The 26217-nt window shown below is 49.4% G+C and overlaps 1 protein-coding gene across 2 annotated transcripts in view; it reads left to right on the plus strand.

Moving 5' to 3' along the window:
• Window positions 1–26217, plus strand: part of GNG7 (G protein subunit gamma 7) — a 210193-nt gene that overhangs the window by 27728 nt on the left and 156248 nt on the right. For both annotated transcript variants that reach the window (XM_038773058.1, XM_038773057.1), the window contains exon 2: window positions 17093–17164. The gene's annotated coding sequence lies outside the window, so the exon portion shown is untranslated. The remainder of the gene's footprint in view (window positions 1–17092; window positions 17165–26217) is intronic.

Here is a 26217-nt window from a genome sequence, read left to right on the forward strand (position 1 = left end):
AGGGCACGCAGCAGACAAGTGGTGGAGCCAGCATTAGAACCCAGATCCTTCTGACTCCCACGCCTGTGGTCTATCCACAAAGCCATGCTGCTGCTCCTACTGTGAAGCCTTGTCTCCTATTGTTATGGCCTACCGTGAAGCCTATGTGGCTCTCCATGTCTGGAGCTCAGCCCCTGCCCTGCCCTCCTCTCCCTGGGATCTCCATCCCCCAAGTGTCTGCATATGGGCCCCAGGCTGGTTATTCTTTTAGAATCCAGAGGATGGAGAGCCACCTGATTTCTTTTTTTTTTCTTTCTCTGAGGAAACAGTGGGGCCCCAGAGTCTGGTTTAAAAGCAAACACCACCCTTCGGACCTCCTGACCGTGACGAAGCAATATCTGAAAATTAAATTGCAGGAGCTTTGGCTCAGGAGGGAGACAAAATCTAATTAAACTGGTTTCTAAGCTACCAGGGTGACCTGAAAGACACCCATTTGGTGAATTTGCCATGGCTTAGGTTAGCCAGCAAAGCCAAATTTAGGTGTTTCAATTTGAATCCCGTATCCCCCCATCACTTGATGTTTCCTTTGAGAATTTCAGTTGAGAAGCAGCATGGCCCAGTGGATAGAGCACGAGCCTGGAAGTCAGAAGGACACAGGTTCTAATGGTGGCTCTGCCACTTGTCTGCTGTGTGACCTTGGGCAAGTTGCTTCACTTCTCTGTGCCTCAGGTACCTCATCTGTAAAAAGGAGGATTAAGCCTGTGAGTCCCACAGGGGACGTGGGACTTTGTCTAACCTGATTAGCTTGTATCTACCCCAGTGCTTAGTACAGTGCCTGGCACATAGTAAGCTCTTAACAAATACCATTTTAAAAAAATGTTGGGCATTTGGTTCGCCTCATTTATTTTCCCAAACTTTTGTAACGGTTTTTCCCTGAAGTCTTTGACACCCCACCTCACCCTGAGTGGGTGAGGCTTTTATCCAGGATTGCCCAGGGATGGAGGTTCTCTATGACCCTATTGCCGGGGCCAACCTGACACTTCTGTGACCCCCTCTTTTTAATATTTGGCAAATGGTTTCAAGTGGAAGGTATGTGAGCAGATGAAGTGTAGCGGTCATAACCCATGATATCTTTCTGGATAATGTTTGTTTCTATGATAGTTATTACTATTTACCAGACACTGTACTAAGTGCTGGGGTGGATACAAGCACATCGAGTTGAACATAGTCCCTGTCCCATGTGGGGCTCACAGTCTCAATCCCCATTTTACAGATGAGGTAACTGAGGCACAGAGAAGTGAAGTAATAATAATTGTGGTACTTGCTAAGTGCTTACTATGTGCCAAGCACTGTTATAAGCACTAAGAAGCTAATACAAGATAATCAGGTTGGACACAGTCCCTATTCCATATGGTGTTCACACTCTTAATCCCCATTTTGCAGATGAGGTAACAGAGGCCTGAAGATTCATTCATTCATTCAATTCACAGATGTGAAATGACTTGCCCAAGGTCACACAGCAGACAAGTGGCAGAGCCGGGATTAGAACCCACGACTTTCTAACTCCAAGGCCCATGCTCTATCTACTACGTCACACTGCTTGACCAGTGAACACCCTCGAGAGCCACTGGCCCGGGAGGTGCAGCCGGAGCCTCGGTTTGAAGTAATGCTTGATTGGTGACGGTTTCCAAGAGGTGGGGCTCCCCGAGTTTTGTCCAAAGATGGGTCTCTGTCCTTGTCTTGCCCCTTCCTGTTCAGTGACACGGGTACCAACCTTTTTCACTGTGAGCATGGGGGGTGAGGGAAAGCAAGTGGGGCTGGGCTCGGGAGGGGTGGACAGTTCTCCTCCTGTCTCTCTGACCGCTCATTCTCAGTCTCTTTCGTCGGCTCCTCCTCTGCCTCCCACCCCTAACTGTGGGCGTCTGTCAAGCCTCAGTTCCAGTTCCTCTTCTATTCTCCTTACGCACCCACTTACTTGGGGAACTCATCCGCTTCTTCGGCTTCAACTACCATTTGTATGTGGAGGATTCCCCAATCTGCTTCTCCAGCCTGACCTCTCAATCATTCAATCAGTCATATTTATTGAGCACTTTGTACTGAGCACTATACTAAGCGCTTAGGATAGTACAGTAATACAGAGTTGGCAAAAACGTTCCCTGTCCACAACGTGCTCTCTCCTCTGCAGTTTCACATTTCTTCCTAATTTCAGGACATCTCTACTGTGCTTAAATCCTCCTGTAGCAGATCATTTTCCTTGCTTGCCCTTGCCGACACCTAGAACTCCTTATCTTCCCACCCAAGCCCTGTCCTCTCCATGACTTTCCCATCACTGTAGACGGCACCACCATCCTCCCTGTCTGGCAAGTCCGTAACCTTGGCATCATCCTCGACTCATCTCTGTCCTTCAACCTGCGTATTCAGTCTGTCACCAAATCCTATCTGTTCTACCTTCCCAACATCGCTAAAATTCTTCTTTTCCTCTCCATCCAAATTGCTACCGCACTGATCCAAGCACTTATCTTGCTCTGCCTTGACTACTGCACCTTGGATACCGCATCTGCTTTCTCGCCGACCTCCTTGCCTCCTGTCTCTCCTCACTCCAGTCAATACTTCACTCTGCTGCCCAGATCATTTTGCTAAAACAATATTTTAGAAAAGGTCTCCCCACTCCTCAAGAACCTCCAGTGGTTGCCCATCCACATCAAACCCAAACTCTGGCCATCAGCTTTAAGGCAGTCATCCAGTCGCCCCTCTCCTACCTTACTTCCCTGATTTCCTATTACAACCCAGTCCACACACTTCCCCCCTCTAATGCCAACCTACTCACTGTACCTTAATCTCGTCTGTCTCGCCACTGACCCCTTGCCCATACCTTCCCTCTGGCCTAGCATTCATATCTGACAGCCCACCATTCTCCCCACATTCAAAGCCCTCCTAAAATCACATCTCCTCTAAGCTCTCACTTCCCTTATTCTCCGTCCCTTCTGCATCACCCTTGCACTCGGATCTGTACCCTTTAAACACATGATATTCACCCCACCCCAAGCCCCACAGCCCTTATGTACATATCTTTACACTCTCGCACTTTACCTTCCTGTAATTTTTCATATCCTCACTTAAATTCTAAGCTCCTTATGGGTATAAAACATGTCTAGCAACTGTGTTGTACTCTCCCAAGTGCTTATTTATATCTGTAACTTATTTATTTATGTATATTAATGTCTGTCTCCCCCTCTAGACTGTGAGCTCGTTGTGGGCAGGGAATGTGTCCATTATGTTGTTATAGTGTACTCTCCCAAGTGCTTAGTACAGTGCTTTGCACACAGGAAGCACTTAATAAATACGATTGAATGAATGCTTAGTACAGTGCTGTGCAGCCAGTAAGTGCTCAATAAATATGATTGATTTTTGGCTGCTTTTGCTGTTGCCAGTTGTATCCGTGTTTATCCACCTGCTTCTATTGTGTATTCTGTATACAATTTGTGTCTACCGGTCTCCTCTATTAGGTTGTAAGCTCCCCAAGGGCAGGAAATATATCTTTATATACTTGTGTGCTCCTAAGTGCCTAGCAGAGTGCTCTTGTGCAAAGTCGGTGCTCAGTGAATACTACTACTACTAATAATAATAATTATGGTATTTGTTAAGTGCTTACTATGTGCCAAGCACTGTTCTAAGCATTGGGGTAGATACAAGGTAATCAGGTTGGACACAGTCATCATCAATCGTATTTATTGAGCGCTTACTATGTGCAGAGCACTGTACTAAGCGCTGTAGTCAGTCATATCTGTTTGGTCTGAACCAACCTCAGCTGTTTTCTTACCGGCGGGGAATGGGGAGCTTCAGTCATGGACTCCCCTGGGCTCAAATCCTCCTGTAGCAGAGCATTTTCCTTGCTTGCCCTCTCCACCGGAATGGGCCACTAGTTTTAGCAGTTGAGACTCTGGGAATTCTGGAGGGTGGACAAGATGTGGGGCCCTTCCCCACATTTTGGAAGAGTTCACTGAGGACAGGTCAAGCTATAATAACAGTGATTGTGGTATTCAACTGTGGTATTTGTTAAACCCTTACTAAGTTCCAGACACTATACTAAGCTCTGGGGTGGGTACAAGCAAATCGAGCTGGACACAGTTCCTGTCTCATATGGGGCTCACAGTCTCAATCTCCATTTTACAGATGAGGTAACCGAGGCACAGCAAAGTTAAATGACTTGCCCAAGGTCACACAGCTGACAAGTGGCAGAGCTGGGACTAGAACCCAGGACCTTCTGACTCCCAGGCCTGTGCTCTATCCACTAGGCCACACTGCTTCTCCAGTTTGGCTTGGCACATAGTAAGCGCTTAACAAATACCATGATTATTATTATTAATATTATTATTATTAAAAGGTGTATGTGTGTTGGGCGGGGTGGGGGTGGTGGTGAGGGCAGAATCCATCAGCCTGTTCCTGGATTATTTTTCAACATAAATCGTCATCATCAATCGTATTTATTGAGCGCTTACTGTGTGCAGAGCACTGTACTAAGCGCTTGGGAAGTACAAATTGGCAACATATAGAGACAGTCCCTACCCAACAGTGGGCTCACAGTCTAAAAGGGGGAGACAAAACCAAACATACTACAAAATAAAATAGAATAGATATGTACAAGTAAAATAAATAAATAAATAAATAGAGTAATAAATATGTACAAACATATATACATATATGGAGAAAAAGTAGAAGATATACAGTCCCCCTAGATTGAGACAGTGTGAATGAACAGAAGTGCCATAGCTGGGACAGATCCGAAGTCGATCCAGCTCAGGATTCTGCCTCCCAACAGCAACCCTGGGACACTTGGAGGGACTGTGACAGTGGCCTTCCTGGCCCTCCATCTTCACCCAACACTCCTGACTTTCCCATCTCCATCCTAACTGTTTCTCCCAGTGACCCAGCATGCGCCTCTTGTCCATGAATCTAACCAATCTCTTCTTGAGCCAGTGGATATTTTGCACAACTTCCTGTGGGAACAAATTCCATTTTCGCCCTGTCCACCCCTTTCATGACTGTAAGCCTCAGTCCCCCTCCCTCTCAGCCCGGGTCTCTCTGGACTGAGGAGTTCGAACCCTTTCATTCCCTCCTGACCGTTCTGGTTGCCCTTCTGTGGCCTCCCAATAGACCGTAAGCTCCATGGGGGCAGGGATCGTGTCCACCAGCTCAGTTATACTGTCCTTTCCCAAGCACTTAGTACAGTGCTCTGCACACAGTAAATTCTCAATAAAGAAGCAGTGTGGCCTAGTGGAGAGAGCACAGGCCTGAGAGTCAGAAGGTCATGGGTTCTAATCCCAGCTCCGCCACATGTCTGCTGTTTGACCTTGGGCGAGTCACTTCGCTTCTCTGGTCCTCAGTTACCTCATCTGTGAAATGGGGATTAAGACTGTGAGCTCTGTGTGGGACAGGGACTGTGTCCAATCCAATTATCTTGTATCTACCCCAGTGCTTAGAACAGTGCCTGCCCCGTAGTTAGTGCTTAACAAATACCATTGTTATTATTATTATTATTATTATTATTATTATTAGTGTGGCTCAGTGGAAAGAGCATGGGCTTAGGAGTCCGAGGTCAGGGGTTCAAATCCCGGCTCTGCCAGTTGCCAGCTGTGTGACTTTGGGCAAGTCACTTCACTTCTCTGGGCCTCAGTTCCCTCATCTGTAAAATGGGGATGAAGACTGTGAGCCCCCCGTGGGACAACCTGATCACCTTGTAACCTCCCCAGTGCTTAGAACAGTGCTTTGCACACAGTAAGCACTTAATAAATGCTATCATTATTTTTTATTATTATTACTATTACTACTATTATTACTATTACTACTAATAATAATAAGACCATTGATTGAGTGGTTTCAGTAGCTCTGGGGTGGCCTTCAGGGGAGGTGGGGAAGTGAAGTGCACGCTTTATTCCAGGTAAGGGCAACATCGGGTTTGTATAATGGCCAAACTGTGCTTTTTCTTATCTTTCCCATCCCGATGATTCCAGGGCTTGGCTGCTTCGAGTCTTCTGGGGTTTATTCCGAACGTCCCCAAGCAATAACTGGAATATCTTGGTGACCTGTAAATGAATGAGCTGTAATCGGTTTTTATTATGCAGCACTGGACGCTGAGGTAGAAAAGAATAAGGCCTCAGTGTGCTGGGTGGTATTTTTGAAGCTATTAGGATGGCGTCCAGGAAAAGAAAGCAAATTCTGAATGCCCAAGAGGCAGAGTTCGGAGTGTTAGGGACATCTAGTAAATACAGGAACAGTAAGACTGCAGAGCCTCAGGCTTGATTTGCTTAGTGGCCAGAATGAGGTCAGTTGGGTGGTTCTGGGTTTGATGTTCTGGAGGTGAAGCAGGCTGGTTAGATTTATGGCTCTCCTGCTGCCTTCCCTTGCTTTATTACTCTGCCTCTCTCCTTGCCCGAGCCAGGTGAGGACCCAGCCTGCGCACGCACGTCATTCCTCTAACGCCCACCTACTCCCTGTTCCTCCATCTCATCTATCTCACTGCTGACGTCCTCCCTCTGGCCTGCAGCCCCCTCCCCCCTTGATATACAGCACTGTCACTTTTCCCACCTTCAAAGCCTTATTAAAAATTGCATCTCCTTCAAAAGGCATTCCCCAGTAAGGCCTCATCTCCCCTACTCCCTCTCCCTTCGTGCATCACCCTCGCGCTTGCATCTGTACCCTTTAGGCACTTGATATCCACCCCACCCTCAGCCCCACGACACTTATATACATCTCTGTAATTTATTTTCATTTCTCTCTCCCCCTCTAGACTGTAAGCTCACTGTGGGTAGGGAATTTGTCTACCAACTCTGGTAGCAGCTTGGCCTAGTGGATAGAGCACAAGCCTGGGAGTCAGAAGGACCTGAGCTCTAATCCTGGCTCCTCCACTTGTCTGCCCTGTGACCTGGGGCAAGTCACTTCTTTTCTCCGTGCCTCAGTTACCTCATCTGTAAAATGGGGATTGAGACTGTGAGCCCCATGTGGGGCAAGGGACTGTGTCCAACCCGATTTGCTTATATCCACCCCAGCGCTTAGTACAGTGCCTGGCATATAGTAAGCGCTTAACAAATACAATTATTATTATCTACCGAAGTCTGTAGTATAGTGCCTGGCACATAGTAAGCACTTAACAAATACCATAAAAAACAAACTCTGTTGTACTGTCCTCTCCCAAGCACTGAGTACAGTGCTCAGCACACAGTAATTGCTCAAGAAGCAACATGGCTTAGTGGAAAGAGCAAGGGCTTGGGAGTCGGAGGTCATGGGTTCTAATCCCCGCTCTACCACTTATCAGCTGTGTGACCTTGGGCAAGTCACTTAACTTCTCTGTGCCTGTTACCTCATCTGTAATATGGGGATTAAGTCTGTGAGCCCCATGTGGGACAACCTGATTACCTTGTATCTACCCTAGTGATTAGAACAGTGCTTGGCACATAATAAGCACTTAACAAATACCATCATCATCATCAAGAAATACCATTGATAGATTGATCCCAGTGATTCTTCTTTTAGCCCCTGTCTTTTGTGCCCCGAAACCCAACATGACTGTCCTGTTGAACGGAAAGGATCAAGATTAAGGATCAAATCTACATCTCCACCTCTGTTCTCTCTCCCTCCCTCCCTCCAGGCTCATATCTCCTCCTGCCTTCAGGACATCTCCATCTGGATGTCTGCCCGCTATCTAAAACTCAACATATCCAAGACTGAGCTCCTTATCTTCCCTCCCAAACCCTGCCCTCTCCCTGACTTTCCCTTCACTGTAGATGGCACTACCATCCTTCCCATCTCCCAAGCCCGCAACCTTGGTGTCATCCTCAACTCCACACTCTCATTCACTCCACACATCCAATCCATCACCAATACCTGCCGGTCTTAACTCCACAACATCGCCAAGATCCGCCCTTTCCTCTCCATCCAAACCGCTACCTTGCTGGTTCAATCTCTCATCCTATCCCGACTGGATTACTGCATCAGCCTCCTTTCTGATCTCCCATCCTCCTGTCTCTCCCCACTTTGGTCTATACTTCACTCTGCTGTCCGGATTATCTTTGTACAGAAACGCTCTGGGCATGTCACTCCCCTCCTCAAAAATCTCCAGCGGTTGCCTATCAACCTTTGAACCAAGCAAAAACTCCTCACTCTCGGCTTCAAAGCTCTGCATCACCTCGCCCCCTCCTACCTCACCTCCCTTCTCTCCTTCTACAGCCCAGCCCACACACCCCGCTCCTCTGCCGCTAACCTCCTCACTGTGCCTGGTTCTCGCCTGTCCCGCCGTCGACCCCTGGCCCACGTTGTACCTCTGGCCTGGAATGCACTCCCTCCACACATCCACCAAACTAGCTTTCTTCCTCCCTTCAAAGCCCTACTGAGAGCTCACCTTCTCCAAGAGGCCTTCCCAGACTGACCCCCCCCTTTTTCCTCTCGTCTTCCTCCTCCCCTCCCCATCGCCCCCCCACTCTGCCCTACCCCCTTTCCCTCCCCACAGCACTTGTGTATATTTGTACATATTTATTACTCTATTTTATTAATGATGTGTATATAGCTATAATTCTATTTATTCTGATGGTATTGACACCTGTCTACTTGTTTTATTTTACTGTCTGTCTCCCCCTTCTAGACTGTGAGCCCGTTGTTGGGTAGGGACCATCTCTATATGTTGCTGATTTGTACTTCCCAAGCACTTAGTATAGTGCTCTGCACACAGTAAGCACTCAGTAAACACGATTGAATGAATGAATGCTCTGCGCACAGTAAGCGCTCAGTAAACACTGAATGAATGAATGAAAGACGTGATGTCGGCGGTTACAGATTGGGTTCCCGGAGTAGTTTCCAGTTCAGATGAACTACCTAAGCTATGCACATTTTCCCTGTCATCCTCCGAGTCAGCATCAGCAAAGCAAGATTATCTGTCTGGGTCCTGCTGCGTCCGGTAACCGATCTCTCCTCCAAGTGCCTTGCCTTGTCCTTCATTCATTCATTCATTCATTCAATCGTATTTATTGAGCACTCTCCCCATTGTGTTGTCTGGCCAGAGTTGCCAGGAGGCGGCAGGTAATGCTGGGGCTTTAACACTGCCCTTTAGGTTACCTGAGCTGAGCCAGAACCTCAGATTCTGTTGGCTGAATTTCTGAATTGGGCAGAGAGAAGGAAGTATGTTACCTTGTCAAGGTGTTGATCCCTGATCTGTCCCCAGAGTGACAAGGTGATGTTTTCCCTCCTTCACCTACCAATGAGTTCACCCAAACTTGGAGAGGTTGTAAGGCCTTGCCCAGGGTCACAGCACCAGGTTGGAGGGAGGGAGTGTAGGTTTCAGTGAGTCTGCTTAGGTACCTAAGGGTTGGGAGTTATTATTGTCATCATTAATAATAATAATAATCATTTATTGAGTGCCTACTGTGTGCAAAGCACTGTACTAAGCACTTGGAAGAGTACAGTAGTGCTTGGGAGAAAAGCAGCATGGCTCAGTGGAAAGAGCCCGGGCTTGGGAGTCAGAGGTCATGTGTTAAAATCCCGGCTCCACCACTTGTCAGCTGTGTAACCTTGGGCAAGTCACTTCACTTCTCTGGGCCTCAGTTATCTGTAAAATGGGGCTGAAGACTGTGAGCCCCAGGAGGGACAACCTGATTACCTTGTATCCCCCCAGTGCTTAGAACAGTGCTTTGCGCATAGTAAGCGCTTAACAAATGCCATCATTATTATTATTATTATTATTATTACAGTATAACATCAAACACATTCCCTGCCCACAACGAGCTCACAGTCTAGAGGGGGAGACAGACATTAATATAAATAAATAGATAAATAAATTACAGATATATGCATGTGTGCCATTGGGAAGGGAGAGAGGATGAATGAAGGAGAAGTATGAGCAGCGCAGAAGGGAGTGGGAGAAGAGGAGAGGAGGGCTTAGTCAGGGAAGCCTTCCTGGAGGAGATGTACCTTCAATAGGCATTGAAGTGGGGGAGAGCAGTTATCTGTCTGATATGAGGAGGGAGGGCGTTCCAGGCCAGAGGTGGGATGTGGGCGAGAGTCGGTGGCGGGATAGACAAGGTGGAGGTAAAGAGATAGACGAGATCGAGGTACTGAGTTCTGAGACATACTCTAGCACTCTTTCCTCAGACTCCCAAAGGGAAGCTGCCCCTGCCAGAGAAGCAGCATGGCCTAGTGGTAACAGCACGGACTTGGGAGTCAGAGGTCATGGGTTCTAAACCCACCTCTGCCACTTGTCTGCTGTGTGACCTTGGGCAAGTCACTTAGCCTCTCTGTGCCTCAGTTACCTCATCTGTAAAATGGGGATTGAGACTGCGAGCCCCACGTGGGACAACCTGATCACCTTGTATCTACCCCAGAGCTTAGAACAGTGCTTGGCACATAGTAAGCGCTTAACAAATATTATTATTATTATTATTATCTAATGAAGCACCAAGGGTGGTCAGAGTAGGGAGAAGGGAAAGACCAACTTCAAAACAAGTAGGGGACACTTTACCTTGAGGTTCATTAGGAAAGGCATCATGGCCTAATGGAAAGGGCGTGGATCTACGAGTTGGGAGATCCGGTTCTAGTCCCAGCTTTGCCCTCAGCCTCCTGGGTGACCTCAGACAAGTTGTTTAACCTCTCTGGGCCTCAGTTTCCTCTTTTGTAAAATGGGGATGATGATTCCTGCCTTTCCCTACCCCACACAGATGTTGTGAGGATAAAATGAGATGAGTGAAGTGAAAGGGCTTGGGGAAAAATAAAAGAGTGCCATAAATTCAAGGTGAGATTATTCTTATCTTCTTCCCTTTCACCTGGCTCTTATTTTCTATTGGCCCAATCCCAAAGAGAGCCCAGATCTTGTCATTAGGAGCCATCCAATCTCTCTCTCTCTCTCTCTCTCTCTCTCTCTCTCTCTCTCTCCCTCTCTCCCTCTCTCCCTCTCTCCCTCTCTCCCTCTCTCCCTCTCCCTCTTCCCCTTCCCCTCTCTCCCTCTCTCTCCCTCTCTCTCCCACCCTCCCTCCCCCTCCCCCCCCTCCACCCTTCTCCCCCCCTCCTCTTCTCCCTCCCCCTCTCTCCTCAAGGCTGTAAGCTCATTGTGGGCAGGGAAGGTGTCTACCGACTCGGTTGCATCGTACTCTCCCAAGCACTTAGTACAGTGCTCTGCACGTAGTAAGTACTCAATAAATAAATACCATTGATGGTGATGGTCAATCAACCATAATAACAGTAATAATAATAATAATAATGGTATTTAAGCACTGACTGTGTGCCAAGCACTGTTCTAAGCTCTGGGGTACATACAGGGTAATCAGGTTGACCCACGTGGGGCTCACAGTCTCAATCCCCAGTGTACAGATGAGGTAACTGAGGCACAGGGAAGTGAAGTGACTTGCCCAAGGTCACACAGCAGACAAGTGGCAGAGCTGGGATTAGAACCCAGGTCCTCTGACTCCCAAGCCCGTGTTCTTGCCACTAAGCCACGCTGCTTCTCAGTTGCAGTCCCACCACAACTTTGGATGTTGACCTTTGAATACCTGTTTGGCCCTATCGAGACCGAACCTGAATGTGTGACTTCAACTCTCAACTGACTGGGGTAAAACAGTGCAGCCTCTTAACTCGGCCGAATCTTCGGATGCAAATTTCCTCTCCCTCTTCTTTCTCCCTTGCTTCCCCCACTCCCACCCCACCCCATCCATGTTAATGATTACAGGCTTCTATGTAAACAGGGAGTTTCTCTAGGAGACAGGAGTAGCACTCACTTGCCATTTTATTAGCTCACAGCATCTGTATTTTCTGAACTGTTGCCACGAGGCAAACTGCAGAATCATAAATAAAGGTACTGTTAAGGCCGAGCTGGGCAGGCTGCCCTGGGAACATGCTGTGGGGAGAGAGACCAGAACTGGAAAAGGGGGGAGGGGGTGGTGGGGAGAGAGTTTCAGAACTGAAATGACAGGTCTTTGAAATGACAGGTCTTAAAACTGTCACAGCTACCTTTTAATAGTCTTTGCCTACACTTAATGTTCCTTTAATGAGGAGGCATCTCTCCCGTAGAGGCTTCCTGTTAACTAATTTCCCTTGTTCATGGGTGGAATTGGAAATAGGCAACCACTCCCCTGACCCGACACAAGGAAGGGTAGGAATTCAACAGATTAAAATGGGGTTCACTGTTTTGCTGGGCTTGTCCTCCGTTGGGTTTACAGCCTTTCTGCCCATCTGCAGCGTGAGGGTAACCACCTCTGTAATCGGCCTTCTAGGGTTGGCTGGCTTTTACCCAGGAGACCACCAGCTGCTGGGCTCTCCTGCTTCAGGTGAACTCACTCCCCCATCTGCCATGAGACCCCTCCCTCCCCCAATCTGGGAGCCGGGAACATGCATTTCCAGCCAGGGAGGAGTGTGATCCGCACCGGAGCCGTGGCGTCTGACTGTTGCCCACCGGAGGCTACGAAATAGATCGGTCACAGTGCCCAAAGAGTAACACGGGGTCTGCTTGGGAGAAGAAGGCCCCGACCATTTTTCATTTTTCACTCAAATGCCAGAAGACACGCTTCTCAGATCCTCCGGCTCTTGGCAAGCAGTTTCACTGGCCTTGTGGGTGACTGGAAAGCCCCATGGGCTTAGCAGGGTCCCGGACCGCCCATCGAAGTTAGATGCTTGTAAAGGAGAAGAGCAAGGAATTATTTTTTTGATTTGTTGGGTTTTTAATTTCCCATGCAAATTGTGAAGTTCATTAGTTCATTCATTTGTATTTATTGAGCGCTTACTGTGTGCAGAGCACTGTACTAAGTGCTTGGAAAGTACAATTCAGCAACAAAGAGAGACAATCGTTGCCCACAACGGGCTCACAGTCTAGAAGTGGGGGAGACAGACATGAAAACAAGTAAACAGGCATCAATTGCATCAATATAAATAGAATTATATATATATGTACATCAAAACAAGTAAACAGGCATTAATATAAATAAATAGAATTATAGATATGTACATATATACACAAGTGCCAAGGGGTTGGGGGGTAGAGCAAAGGGGGTGAGTGGGGGCACTGGCGGGGGAGGGGGAGCTGAGGAAATGGGGTCTTTGTCCGGGAGTTGGCTAAACCACACTAGTCCCTCTTATCTAGGGGGTGGGTGCACAAGGGTTAGGTCAAGTGGTGCCTTCTGGAAATTGGGGCTGTCAAATGTCAGAGGTCAGTTTGGGTGGAGGGCAGTGTGTGTGTAAGAGGGAGCCTCCCAGACCACCCTGGGGAGGAAGGGAAGGAGAGGAATTGTTCAGCCAGATCCCAGCCGCTTCCCCAGGTATGCCACCGTCCCAAAAATAGCATCCGAGGCCACCCCATAGGGTCCGTGGTGTGACCATGTGTGGCCATTGGTGCGACCGTGTGGTCTCATCGGTAGCCTGTAGCCATGTGGTTGTGGCCTCTCCGGGAGACTTTCCCAGCCACAAAGGGGTGTCTCTCTCAAGAAATATTGGACTGAAGGGCCGTCACCCAAGCTGGGAGGGACCATGGGTGAAGATTCAAATTGGGACTTGGATTGGAGAGTGGGTCATTACTGTGGTTCTTGAGCCGTGGCTACTCTTTCACATCTGCCCGCATCTGGACCCCAGGGCTTGGGATGGTGCTGGTTGCTTCACGTGGGATAAAGCAGGTGGGGCGGGAGCCTCAAAACAGAAGAGTCTCCTCCCCCTCATTGAGAAGGTTTTTCCAGACCCCTCTCGGCCGAAGAGTAGAGAGGGGAGAGGCTGGGCGGTAAAAGCCCCTGCTGTCCCTGAGGAATACTAAGGAAAGAAGAGAGCCACTCCTGAAGGGTATTGGGAGGGAAATCTAGAGCCGCGATAGAGTGGAATGCTGACATTGCTGTGGTTTTCATTCTGAAGTTGCATTGGTCAGCAGCACAGAACCACATCGGGGCCATGTCCCAATGCAGATGTTGCAAACACAACGGCTCGTCATCCCGTCGGGGGTTTGGGCCCCAGACTGGGTCCATGACAGGTGGTGCCCGCCTCCTCACTCTGCTCTTGTTGCTGAAAATCTGCCGACAGGCCGCTGTCCTGGAGAGAGGGCTAACATCCAGAGACTTTCGGGTGCCGGAGGGTGATGGATGAGGGTGGGGGAATCATAATTTCAGAGGTGGGCATGTGACGTGCCTCCACCTCTTTGACTGCTATCCTGTGTTGGAAAAAATGTGCTGTCCTGGGCTACAGTGGCAGGATTGAACCCAGCCCGAGTCACTGCGGGCAGGCTGGAGGACGGGAGAGGCCGTCTTCTCCCCCGCCCTTGCTCTTCCTCCATGAGGGGGTCTCTTTGCTCTCTAGCCTGGGGGCAGTTACGTTGCCTGCAACTTGGGTGGGGGCTGTGGGTTCCACCCTCTCTGGAAAATGGCCAGTTATCCCACAGTGTCTCTATCCCCCCCATGGCCCGCCACATCTTCCCAAATGGGAGCAGGTATCTTTGATGTCACAAATGACGTCTGAATAATCATCACTCAGAATGTGTTTCATTCCTTACATGGCTAGCTGCTAAAATCTAGATAGAATTTATAAATGGCTTTTGAGTAGGTTCCTGCAGCAAGGGTGCCATCTGCAGGCTTAAGGTGGCATAGTACCCAAGCACTTGAAAAATAATGAAAATGACGAGCTTTACTCTTCCCACCTTTCCTCTCCCACTCTCTCCCTCTCCCCCTACCTTCCTTTCCTCCCCCCTCCCATCCCTCTCCACCCCCCGCACACACAGATAGCCACAAATCTTCTTCCCCAGGACCCACGATTATTGGATTTTGACTTTGTTTTGTCCTTCGATGGCCCCTTGTAAATCTTGTTACACGTTTCCCTGTAACTGAACATGTACTGGCAAGAAGCACAGAGACAGGCTAATGGTGCTAATCTGGGAGTTTACAGACGGACCAGAAAGACTGGGTGTTGGGCTGAATACACAGCTGAGAAGACTAGCTAACAGTCTATGCGGAAATCTATCTCTGGAACAAATAACAAGTGGATGTTGTAGTTGGCTAAATATCGGGGCCTCTAATGCATCCATCAAGTGGGATCTTGGCGGCTGGATCTTTGCATCCCGAAAAGGCCCGTGAAAATTTCACTGAGGCCTGTGGGGAGCAGCCTGCGAACCATACCGAATGGACCCTCCCGCCTCTCCAGCATGCCGAAGTTTCTTTTGAAAAGAAAGCTCCTCACTTCCAGCGAGGAGATTTTGGGCTGGGAAGGGAGTGGCTCGGTGCCAATGAATGCTGCATCTACCCTGCTTTGTGTCGATTTTCGGGTAGGGGGCTCAAGAGACTTGGATGTACCTCACGCTCAGCCTGCCCATCGCCAAATGAGGGGTCAGAGCGTAAAAGCTCTGCAGAGCTGACTAGGGAGCTGGCCTAATCTGCGTCCATGGGGGCACCCATGTGCCTGTTGGTGGTGGGGGGGGGGGGGCGGTGGCAGGAGGTCCTTGCCTGGGGAGGAAGAAAAGGAGCCAAGAATTGCCTCAGATCTGGCTGAGGTGAGGGTCCAGACCTTAGTCCAGGTGCTGAGCAGAGCAGGGTCAATAAATTCTCTAATGGAACCAGGCCGCCCTCTTTCTTGCCCAAAACCTCATTGCGGGAAGCGAGGCAGTTCCTTTCGAAAAGAAATTTTGACGTTCTGGGGAAACAGGAGGCCCTAGAACTGGCCCTCATTTCTGTGCCTCAGAGAAACTTTTAGGTGCCTGTTAGGGATGTAAAGATCTATTAGCCAAGGGTCCCAATGTGGAGGAATTAAAAGCCCCCGTGTGCCCAAAGTAGAGTGGAATGGGGTAGAAAATTTCCAGACCATATGGCAAGCAAGGCAGCTGAAGTCTCCACTGAAGCTGAAGTCTGAGAGTATATCAGGAGATATACTCTCCTGAGTATATCCTTTCTTGCTCACCAAGAGCTGCAGTCATGCTGTGGGGCGGGCTGGCTTGGGTGGTGTGCACTGAATAACTCCAACCACCACTGTGCAGAGAGGCAGTGTTCAGTATGCGACTGCTTGAAAGTTTGATCTGGCTTCCCAGCCACAACCCACCAAGTCCCAGCCTGATGGGGCGTGGCCGTCCAAGAGCACAACCAGTTCACAGATCTCCCCTCATCCCCAGCAGCCCGGTGCCTCGGTTGGAGACAGAATCTTGGGGTGGACAGACCACTTGGCAGAACCAGCCATGACATTATTGCACGTGATCTGGGAATTCTTATGAGGAGTGTGAGCTTCGCAGATTTGTTTTCTTTTCGTAATTAGTTGTGGGATTTATTAGGTGCTTACTATGCGCCAAGTACTGCAACGACGGACTGGGAGCTTGGAGCCTATCTTATTTTGTTTTGTTGTCTGTCTTCCTCTTCTAGATTGTGAGCCTGTTGTTGGGTAGGGATTTTCTCTATCTGTTGCCAAATTGTGCTTTCCAAATGCTTAGTACAGTATTCTGCACACAGTAAGCGCTCAATAAATACGATTGAATGAATGAATGGAGACCCGGGTTCTAGTCCCAGCTCTGCTGCTGCCCTACTGTGTGGCCTCAGGCAAGTTGCTGAACCTCTCTGAGCTGCAGTTTCCTCATCTGTGAAATGGGGTTGGAGGTACCTGCTCTCCCCACCTCTTAGACTGTGAGCCTTGTGTGGAACAGGGACTGTTTGCATCTACTCCAGCGCTTAGTGCAGTGCTATAGCTCAAGAGAAGTGCTTGATAAAGGCCCTAATGAATTGATTAACCAGAAATACAGATCAGTCATAAGCCACATCTACATAGGCTTACGGTCTAGTTGGGAGTAGGCAGAGTAACAGAGTCAACAAACCAAGACGACATCGAGGCAAGTAAATGACCAGCTCTGGGACGGGTTGGGGGGAAGGGGCGTGAGGGTGGACTCCTCAGACTCCCCACTGCACCTGGCAAACAGCCCTTCTTTTCAAGCCACTACAGCCTCCACAGGGTTCCAGAGGTTGTACAGGTCCAAACATGCCTTTGAGAATGGTGGGCCCTGCTTTACAGGACCCCACTTAGGGCCCAGGAGCCCATGGGGACTGGGGGGTGGGATGGGGGTAACAGGGTGGCACCATCATCTGTTTTCTTGACAGAGCAAGGCGAGGGACTGACCAGCCAACTCTCTTTTGTCTTCCAGGAAGGGGAGCTTCCATTCAACCCTGGGGATCTTCCCACATTGTTGCTGAGATCAGCTGGGACCTGTGACCAGGTGGGTTATGACTTCTCTTCTCCCTCCAAGTCCTGGATCCTTGCATGGGCCAGCTGGGAAAATTACACTGAAGAAATTCAGCGGGATTTAGGACTCTCCCCATAGCCGTCAAGGGCAAGCGGGGGCAATCCATTGCCGTTTGCCATCAAAGGGGTTGCTTGCGGGTCTGGGATCAGCCTGCTAGCCACCCCAAGTGGTTACCGTAGTCTCCAGAGTTGCGAGGGTCAGAAAGGGTTGGCGCCTTGGGATTCCCCTCCTGCCAGCCAAGAAGCAGATGCCTGGGGTTCTGTCATTGCCAACTCAGTCAGGTCTTTGAAGATCTGTTTTCCAGTTGGCATGGAATGGTGGGGTACAACCCCGGGGGATGGGGGGAGCGACAGGGTGGCTACAGCATTCTCCCATAGAGGTTGGTATGCGCTGAAATTTTATGGCGACCTTGGGTGCAGTGCCCATCCCTGGCCAGATACCTAATGGGGTCCATGCCGCTCTATTCTTTTAGTCCGTTGCCTCCTTTCTTCCCCCATCTCCCCAAGGCTTCCCCTTCCCCCCAGGGGTGCTGAAGCAGACTTTGAAGGGGAGGGGAGGAGATGTCATCTGCTGGCCTGGCTTCTCCTTGCCCTGGAGTTAGCGGTTTGCTGGCCCCACAGTATTCCCTACATTCATTCATTCAATCGTATTTATTGAGCACTTACTGTGTGCAGAACACTGTACTAAGCGCTTGAGAAGTACAAGTTGGCAACATATAGAGACGGTCCCTACCCAACAGCGGGCTCACAGTCTAGGAGGGGGAGACAGACAACAAAACAAAACGTATTAACAAAATAAAATAAATAGAATAAATATGTACAAGTAAAATAAATAGAGTAATAAATACGTACAAACATATATACATATATACAGGTGCTGTGGGGAGGGGAAGGAGGTAAGGCCGGGGGGAGGGGGAGGAGGGGGAGAGAAAGGAGGGGGCTCAGTCTGGGAAGGCCTCCTGGAGGAGGTGAGCTCTCAGTAGGGCTTTGAAGGGAGGAAGAGAGCTAGCGTGGCGGATGTGCGGAGGGAGGGCATTCCAGGCCAGGGGGAGGACGTGGGCCGGGGGTCGACGGCGGGACGGGTGAGAACGAGGCCCGGCGAGGAGGTTAGCGGTGGCAGAGGAGCGGAGGGTGCGGGCTGGGCTGGAGAAGGACAGAAGGGAGGTGAGGTAGGAGGGGGCGAGGGGATGGAGAGCCTTGAAGCCGAGGGTGAGGAGTTTTTGCCTGATGCATAGGTTGATTGGTAGCCACTGGAGATTTTTGAGGAGGGGAGTAACATGCCCAGAGCGTTTCTGCACAAAGATGATCCGGGCAGCGGCGTGAAATATGGATTGAAGTGGGGAGAGACAGGAGGATGGGAGATCGGAGGGGAGGCTGATGCTCTCTCCCCTTCCTTCCTACTCTTCTTGAACATGCCACCCCTTTGCCTCCTCCTTCCCCACCCATTGGATCAGCAGGCGGGCTCAGATGCCTCCTGAGTTGCAGTTGCTAGCCTCCCCAGAAACCCCGGTGGCAGGGTGGAGCTTTCCCCCAAAATCTCCCCAGCCTTTCAGCAGTGACAAGATGGAGGCTCCCCAGACTTCACCTGACCTTCTGCAGAGTCCCAGAAGCTGGTCTCTGTCAGGTTCTTGCCTGTGGCCCCCGCAAGAAACCAACTACCAATTGCAGTTGCAGATGGTGAGTGGGTATCCTGTTTGGGGTGGCTGATTTCCGACCCGCAGAGCCTTCTGTGGGACAGTAACCACAGATTCTGTCTCTTGCAATCCTTCCCCTTAGTTCACCATCAATGTATTCCATTTCATCTGGCCGATATCTGTAACATCTGGTGTGATGTGGTTTTGGAGTGAGGCACGATCACTTCCATTGAGGGGAATCTGGGACGTGGCTTGGGGTTGTCGAACCTACTAGAAGCTCCGAGATGTTTATTTTTGAATTATTGTAAGAGTGATAACGATAAAACCTACCCTCTGGGGGCTGGCTGTGTTCTCGGTGGAGGCGGACTCCCAGCCTGGGTTAACCTTTATATCTTCCTTCTGCTACCAGAATGCCCAGACTTGAAAAGTACTACCGCACTGGGGTGAGGGTTATGGGATGTGGGGGTGGTGTTAGCAAAGCTCTCTTCAAAGCTGAAATTTTACCTGTGGTTTGGGGGCCAGGGGAGCATCTCTTCATCTGGGGACCCTGGCCGCCCCGTTGGATGACATGTTGGGCAGAGACGCGGGGGCCAGGAGGCCTCAGCGATTTGAGGGACTAAATTCAGTAACCCCCACCTGCGCCCCCCCCCCCCCCCCCCCCCCCCCCCCACCACCAACAGAGAGCCACGGCCCCAAGTTTGCCAACCAGGCAAAGTAAAACCATCCAAGGCCAAACATCCCCTGTCCTATCTGTGTCATTATTTAAAAGGAAAATTAAAAAGAGAAAAGGGAGAGAGAGGGATTGTGGCTAGATGAGATGGAAATGCCCTGTCATGGAGCTGTGAAAGGATGCTTACGTGGTTAAGGAAAAGTTCTGGCTTACCTTAGAGGTGACCTTGGAAATCTGGTCCCCCTCCTTTCGAGTCAGCGGCTCCTCAGGCGGAACATCGGATTTAGAAGGCCCTGGTTCTCTGGCATGATGTTAAAGCCGGGGCGGGGGGGGCACCGATCTGCTGCACCTCCCTTATTAGAAAGGGAAAAGGCTATTGAGGTATGGGCCCCTCTCTGTGTGACTTTGGTCAAGTCACTTAACTTCTCTGTCCCTCGGGTTACCTCATCTGTAAAATGGGGATGAAGACTGTGAGCCCCACGTGGGACAATCTGATCTCCTTGTATTCTCCCCAGCGCTTAGAACAGGGCTTTGCACATAGTAAGCGCTTAACAAATGCCATCATCATCAACATCACCTTGGGCGGCTAACTCTCGGAGGTTGATTCAATTAGCCGAAGTGTGTTGTTTCCACTCCCCGCCAGGGGGCAGGCTAGGTTCGTGTGATCCAGTTGCGAGAATGTGGCCGAGCTGCCAATCCCTGGCCCGCCCTGCTTCTCCTCCTCCTCATCATCATCAATCGTATTTATTGAGCGCTTACTGTGTGCAGAGCCCTGTACTAAGCGCTTGGGAAGTACAAATTGGCAACATATAGAGACAGTCCCTACCCAACAGTGGGCTCACAGTCTAAAAGGGGGAGACAGAGAACAAAACCAAACATACTAACAAAATAAAATAAATGGAATAGATATGTACAAGTAAAATAAATAAATAAATAGAGTAATAAATATGTACAAACATATATACATATATACAGGCACTGTCTCCTCCTCTAAGGCGTAGGGCCGTCGGGGAGCATCGGTCCTGCCCTGAGCTGTTTCTGGTCCATCATCATCATCATCATCATCAATCGTATTTATTGAGCACTTACTGTGTGCAGAGCACTGTACTAAGCGCTTGGGAAGTACAAGTTGGCAACATATAGAGACAGTCCCTACCCAACAGTGGGCTTACAGTCTAAAAGGGAGAGACAGAGAACAAAAGTGGTCCAAAGTGCAGTGCCCTAGGAGAGTCCGGCTCATGCTAGGTCATGACCTGGTTGAAAGATCCCCTGGAATACCAGGGCTTTTCTAGGGCCCAAGCAGAGGAGCCCCGGGCCGTTGGAGGGCGGGTCCAGGAATCTGCCCCGGACTCAGGCTCAGGCCCCGGGGCCTGTTACTTGTTCTACTTGGGCTGGGCCTTGCTGGGAAGGGAGCCATGAACAAGAAGCCACATGACTTAGTGGTAATAATAATGATAATTGTGGTATTTGTCAAGCACTGTTCTAAGCGCTGGGGTGGATGCAAGCAATTTGGGTTGGACACAGTCCCTGGCCCACGTGGGGCTCACAGTCTCAATCTCCATTTTACAGATGAGGTAACAGGCCCAGAGAAGTGAAGTGACTTGCCCAAGTCACACGGCAGACTAGTGGAGGAGCCAGGGCTAGAACCCATGACCTTGTAACCCCCAGGCACCATGCTCTATCCACCTTGCCATTCTGCTTCAGGTACGAGCCTGGGTCTGGAAGCCAGGGGATCTGGGTTTTAATCTTGGCTCTGCCACCTGTCTGCTGTGTGTCCGAGGACAAGTCACTTCACTTCTGGGCCTCAGTTTCCTCACCTGGAAAAGGAGGACTAAATCCCTGTTCACTCTCCTACTTAGGCTGGGAGCCCCATGTGGGACATGGACCGTGCCCCATGTGGGATAACCTGATTATCTTGTATCTACCCCAGCACTTAGTACAGTGCTTGACATATAGTAAGTGCTTAACAGGTGTAATAATAATAATAATAATAATGATAATAATAATAGAAGCAGTGTTGCCTAGTGGAAAGAGCCTGAGCCTGGGAGTCAGAGTACCAAGGTTCTATCCCCAGCTCTGCCACTTGTCTGCCGTGTGACCTTGAGCAAGTCACTTCACTTCTCTGGGTCTCAGCTACCTCATCTGTAAAATTGGGATTAATACTGAGAGCCCTATGTAGGACAGGCACTGTGTCCAACCCAATTATCCAGTATCTGCCCCAGTGCTTAGTACAGTGCCTGGCATGTAATTAGTGCTTAACAAATACCATTAAAAAAATATTCCCTGTGCAGGAGCGATTGTCCCTTGTGCCGTTGGGATTGTGCAGTCTTTGTGGATGTGCCCAGATCTCCAGGTTCGGGCAAGAGGCCCGGCGGTGTGCCACAAGTGACCACGTTGGTTGGGGAAGTTGGCCCTCCTCCCAGTTCTAGGAGACCCAATATGGCAGGAAAGGGGGATTGGGGTTCAGACTGCAGGCCAGGGGCAATGCTGGGACTAGAACTTTAATTCTATTCGTTCTGATGATTTTGACACCTGTCTACATGTTCTGTTTTGTTGTCTGCCTCCCCCTTCTAGACTGTGAACCCGTTGTTGGGTAGGGACCGTCTCTACATGTTGCCAACTTGTACTTCCAAAGCTCTTAGTACGGTGCTCTGCACACAGTAAGTGCTCAATAAATGCAATTGAATGAATGAATATAACCCCAGGCTCCTGACTCCCATAACTCCCAAGCGTAGCCTGCTTCTGGTACTAGAGCAAGGCTGAACCCCCACAGGGGGCTCCCACCATCTCTCCCCTCCTCCTTCTCCTTCTTCCTCTAAGGGTTTTGCAGTAAGACCTTGAGCTCCTCCTGGGTGCATTGCCCTGGCCTGGGCACTCTGGGGAGTGACAAGGGAGTAATAATAATGATGGTATTTATTAAGCGCTTACTTTATGCCAAGCAGTGTTCTAAGTGCTGGGGTAGATGCAAGGTAATCAGGTTGTCCCACGTGGGGCTCTCATACTTAATCCCCATTTTACAGATGAGGTAACTGAGGCACAGAGAAGTTAAGTGATTTGCACAAAGTCACAAAGCTGATAAGTGGTGGAGCCAGGATTAGAACCCACGACCTCTGACTCCCAAACCCAAGCTCTTGCCACTAGGCCATGCTGCTTCTCTATAATTATGCTATTTGTTAAGCGCTTACTGTGTGCCAGGCACTGTACTAAGCACTGGGGTGGATACAATCAAATCGGGTTAGACACAGTCCCTGTCCCACATGGGGTGCACAGTCTCAATCTCCATTTTACAGATGAGGTAACTGAGGCCCAGAGAAGTGAAGCAGCTTGCCCAAGGTCACACAGCTGGCAGGTGGCAGAGCCGGGATTAGAACCCATGTCCTCTGACTCCCAAGCCCGGGCTCTTGCTACTAAGGCATGTCCCATGGAAGGTGTAAGCGCTCAATAAATATGATTGAATGAATGAATGAATGAGGGTCTTGTGCCTCCAGGCAGATGCCCAGGATGGATCTCTGCTTTCCTCCCTCTGCTGCCCTTCTGTCCTTCTGCCCAGGTGTGTTACTCAGTTGAATGGCTGGTAACCATTGTTTTTGACTTTTCCAGCAAGAAGGTGAGATCTGGTAGGTTGGGGTAGTTCTGCCTCAGAGCATCATAGCTTGTGGATGTGGAGCCCAAGATTCTGAATTATCTGTCCATTGTGCGTGTGTGTGTGTGTGTGTGTGTGTGTGTGTGTGTGTGTGTGTGTGTGTTTTCAGAGGGTGGCGGGGAGTGGTAGTTCATCTGACTTTCCCTCTTGGGCCAGAGACGTTCTGCCTTGATGATGATGCTCACAGTACCTTGAATTTGGAAAGCATATTTAATTTTCCCTGAGTGTTTTCACATTGCCCGTTGTTGGGTAGGGACCGTCTCTATATGTTGCCGACTTGTACTTCCCAAGCGCTTAGTACAGTGCTCTGCACACGGTAAGCACTCAATAAATACGACTGAGTGAATGAATGAATCGGTTGTCTGATTTTATCCTCCCAGTATCCCTGCAAGGTAGGGAGAGGCAGGCATTACTGTTACCATTTTACAGAGGAGGAAACGAGGCCCAGCAGTTAAGCGACTTGCCTGAGATCACCCAGCAGGCCAGCGGCAGAGCTGGGACTAGACCAAATCCCCTGACTGCCACACTCTTTCCGTTAGACCGTGCTTCCAGATTTCCAAGTCTTTCCCCTCCCTCCACACACCCATCCCTGGAAGTTCAGGCTGGCATTACCATTGTGCAGACCTGTTTTACCAAATGAGTGATCTTCCCGGCTGGGTCCAGCAGGGGGCAGAACCTGGGGGCTGTAAGGGTGACAACTTATAATGGCATTTATTAAGCTCTTACTATGTGCAAAGCACTGTTCTAAGCACTGGGAAGGTTACAAGGTGATCAGGTTGTCCCACGGGGGGCTCACAGTCTTAATCCTCGTTTTACAGATGAGGTCACTGAGGCACAGAGAAGTTAAGTGACTTGCCCAAAGTCACACAGCTGACAATTGGCAGAGCCGGGATTTGAACCCATGACTTGCACTTAGATTTGTGCCCTTTAATCACCCTTCCCTCAGCCCCACAATGCTTATGTACATATCTGTAATTTATGTATTCATATTAATGTCCGTCTCCTCCTCTAGACTGTAAGCTTGTTGTGGGCAGGGAACGTGTCTACCGACTCTGGAAAGAGCACGGGCTTGGGAGTCAGAGTTCATGGGTTCTAATTCCGGATCTGCCACTTGTCCGCTGTATGACTTTGGGCAAATCACTTCACTTCTCTGTGCCTCAGTTACCTCATCTGCAAAATGGGGATTAAGACTGTGAACCCCATGTGGGACAACCTGATTACCTGTATCCCCCCCCCAGTGCTCAGAACAGTGCTTGGCACACAGTAAGTGCTTAACAAATGCCATTATTATTATTATTAGTATTATTCATTCATTCAATCGTATTTATCGAGCACTTACTGTATGCAGAACACTGTACTAAGTGCTTGGAAAGTACAATTCAGCAGCAGAGACAGTCCCTGCCCTCAACAGGCTTACGGTCTAGAAGGACTCTCCTGAGCGCTTAATATAGTGCTCTCCACATGGTAAGCACCCAATAAATATGATTGATTTATCGATTGATTGATTGACAAGGTGTCTCCCCGACCGACTGACCCAGAGCCAGCCATAGCAGGGGTGTCCCGCTTGGTGCCGGCAAACATCGCTCCAACTTTCTGACTGATCGCCTATATTTCCAAAGTGCCCAGGGACTTCCTATCAGTAGGGTATGTTTTCTGATAGCTCCTCGTCGTCTTGGAAAGTTTAGAACATTTGTTCCCAAAACACTTCTATGGAGTCTTTTTATCTTGATGGTTGGTATTTTCATTCTGGGGCAAACTTCAAACTGAACACGTAGATCAGAATGCTCTCTCCCCCTCCCCCCATTTCTCTCCATATGCGTTCACTTGTCCCCTCCCCCCGCCCCTCGTGGAGGCTTTGCCAACCACATTAAATCAGTTGTTGGTGTGTTGAAACTCACATTTTTTTAATCTGTTCTTTCCTTGGACACTTTGTTCTCTGAAACGGACTGCCAAGTTATCCAGTTGAAGCCTTAAAAAGTTGAGCATGCTAAGCACCAAGTATTTATCAGAGGAATATACCTTGTTCCCCTGTCTCTGAACTCTTCCAAAAGAATGTTTATCTGTCGAGCTCATCACCGGCAATGCTTTGCTTTTTCAATCGCCTTTTTTGTCAAGGCGAGGGATGCAGAATATGATGCATGTGGTCTCTCGAGCCTGGCCTTGGAGTTTTGTTAAGCAACGGTTGAACAGTCACGTTTTGGCAGGTCATTAAGTCTACAAAAGTCTTGCAGCCATTCTGGTTTCTTGAGCACCCCTGAATAACAGCACCAGTTGTTTTTGAGCAGTGACATCAAGGTTGCAGTCAAGTACATTATCCATATTCTCTGCCACTTCCCCTCCCTGGAATTTTTGTCCGCGTCTGTCTCCCCCACTGGAGAGTTTATACTCGAGGGCACGGATCATGTCTGCCAACTCTATTGTACTCTCCCAGGACCGCTGATTAATTGCTGTCCCCTCAGTCGTGATCGTTCCGTATCCAATTATCCAGGTTGAGGATTATCCATTCCCTTTCCTGCTGCTGCTTCCTCTTCTTCCTCCTACCGCAACTCCTTCCAAGCCCCCTACCCCCACCCCTTTGCCTTCTCCTCTTGATTCTAGAGACGGCTGTCTGGACTTGCCAAAGCTGCTCCCTGACTTTCCTAATGAAGCACTGGTGGGGGGTCGCCGAAGGAGGGCAGAGGAGTAGAAGATGAAGCTCAAACCCATCTGGTTTGCTGCTTCTGAGCAGCTTCCCTCCAAGGGTTGAAGGGAGAGGAGATTGAAAGGCCCCGTGAGGTTTGGGGATCATCTGTTGATTTCAGTGATCTGGGCCAGTTGCCGATCACCATGGATAAGCAAGGTATCCCTCTCCCCAGCTCTTAAAATGGCCCATTTATCAGCCATAATTCTCTCTTTTTAGTGTTTTGGTATGCACGTCTCCATTTTCTGTCCCTCCTACTGGGAAGGAGACCTCAAAACTGCTGACCCCACAGGCTAACTTTTAGGGTGGGAGGAAAGTATAGCCTGTGGCCTGGAGGGAAATTTCAAGTAACTCAATTTCCCTGATTTGCCTGAAGGGTTGGGGATGTGTGTGAGAGCTT

The sequence above is a fragment of the Tachyglossus aculeatus genome, chromosome X1 (genome assembly GCF_015852505.1).
Source record: "Tachyglossus aculeatus isolate mTacAcu1 chromosome X1, mTacAcu1.pri, whole genome shotgun sequence".
NCBI lineage: Eukaryota > Metazoa > Chordata > Mammalia > Monotremata > Tachyglossidae > Tachyglossus > Tachyglossus aculeatus.